The following is a 2,500-nucleotide window of genomic DNA, read 5'->3' as shown; positions in this document are numbered from 1 at the left end:
TCACACACACCTCTCACACACACACCTCTCAATCTCTCACACACACCTCTCACACACACACCTCTCAATCTCTCACACACACCTCTCTCTCTCACACACACACCTCTCTCTCACACACACACACCTCTCACACACACCTCACTCACACACACACCTCTCTCTCACACACACACACCTCTCTCTCACACACACACACCTCTCTCTCTCTCTCACACACACACCTCTCTCTCACACACACACCTCTCTCACACACACACACCTCTCACACACCTCTCTCACACACACCTCTCTCACACACACCTCTCTCACACACCTCTCTCTTTCTCTCTTTCACACACACCTCTCTCAAACACACACCCCTATCACACACACACTCACACTCTCTCTCACACACCTCTCTCTCTCACACACACACACACACCTCTCTCTCACACACACTCCATTTGGGGATATAGTCAGCCTTGGGCGTCCTTCCTGAGTAATGATGGCCAGCAGAATAGATCACACACTCACCTACACACACATACACACACACACACACACACACACACACACACACACCTAAACCGATTCACACACACACACACTCACATTTTAATATGCAAAAAACACAGTATGGATGCATGATGAGAGTGAGTGTGTGTGTGTGTGTGTGTGTGTGTGTGTGTGTGTGTGTGTGTGTGTGTGTGGGTGTGTGCGTGTGTGCGTGTGTGTGTGTGCGTGTTTGCCTGTAGGATAGATAATGATAAACTACAGTACTGGTCAGACTGTCGATCCCCAATGAGAGAACAATCCATCAGCTCACTGCTCACACACACAGTCTCACATTCATATAACTGTGTGTGTGTGTGTATGGGAGAGAGAGAGAGAGTGTGTGTGTGTGTGTGTGTGTGTGTCATTAGTTAAAATGGATTTCCACACTGTGTACAAAAGTCAGCAGGGACAATACACTCTGTCAGTGTGGAGAGCCGTGCAGACAGCCTAGAGGAGGCTCTTGTGTCATTAGTGTGTGTGTGTGTGTGTGTGTTTGTGTGTGTGTGTGTGTGTGTGTCTAGAGGAATCTCTTGTGTCATTAGTATCGATGTGATAGGCTCCAGAGCCTCCTGATTGATTCACTCTGGCACAGAAGCAGCCAATGGCATTACAACTAATCCACTGCTGACAGCCAATGACAGAGCACTGCTGGAGTGATCCCCCAATACACACCGCTCCCCCAATACACACACACACACACACACACACACACCGCTCCCCCAATACACACCGCTCCCCCAATACACACCGCTCCCCAATACACACCGCTCCCCCAATATACACTGGTCCCCCAATACACACCGCTCCCCAATACACACCGCTCCCCTGATACACTGATACACACCGGTCCCCCAATACACACCGGTCCCCTGATACACACCGGTCCCCTAATACACATACCATATATTAACTGGTCCCCAGATATACTGGTCCCCATATTAACCGGTCCCCTGTGCATTTCTGGAGTGGTCTCCTTATTCACTAGTTCCCAGAGATACTGATCCCCTGGTACACTAGTCCATACACACACCTCACAGACACTAACCTGTGACCTCACAGACACTAACCGGTGACCTCACAGACACTAACCGGTGACCTCACAGACACTAACCGGTGACCTCACACACACTAACCTGTGACCTCACAGACACTAAACTGTGACCTCACAGACACTGAACTGTGACCTCACTCATGGCCTGTACATTACTCTACCTCACAGACAGTATAGGGGAAAATAGCAAAAAAGAAACAGGTCAAGACATATAAGTGACTCTTACACTTCATTGGTAAGTACACACACATAAACATCTAAGTGACCCTTTCACTTTATTGGTAAGTACACACACACACATCTAAGAGACCCTTACACTTTATTGGTAAGTACACACACATAGACATCTAAGTGACCCTTTCACTTCATTGGTAACTACACGTGTTGTTGTGTTGTTGTTCCATGTGTTGAACAGCTGAGTAGTACACGACTGCAGCACTGTACAAATGCGTGTGTCAGCATCGCACATTACTGAAAAGGTTTGTGTGTGTGTGTGTGTGTGTGTGTGTGTGTGTGTGTGTGTGTGTGTGTGTGTGTGTGTGCCCCTTTGATTCCCACCCCTCAGGTGTCCGTTTCTCCTGCTCTGGTATCCTGCGAGGTTCCCCCGCCTGGAGCAGGAACTGTAAGCAGATTACCGGTGGAGAGGGGGACCCTTTAGCACGCAACACGCTCCAGGCAGGCGTGCGTGTCATGATAACACGAGGTGACAGCATCACATGCTTCCCGTCACACACACTTACTGCCACACACACACACACACACAGTCACACAGACACACTGTGAGAAAATACCCACTGTGCCAAAGCTGGCAGTTGGCAGAGATGTGTCACATCCCAAGAGAGGAGGAGGAGTGTGTGTGAGTGTGTGTGTGTGTGTGTGTGTCTGTGTGTCTGTGTGTGTGTGTGTGTGTAAGCC

Source organism: Clupea harengus, chromosome 4 (genome assembly GCF_900700415.2).
Source record: "Clupea harengus chromosome 4, Ch_v2.0.2, whole genome shotgun sequence".
In the NCBI taxonomy this organism is placed as follows: Eukaryota; Metazoa; Chordata; class Actinopteri; order Clupeiformes; family Clupeidae; genus Clupea; species Clupea harengus.
Note: the sequence above shows the minus strand (reverse complement) of the source record.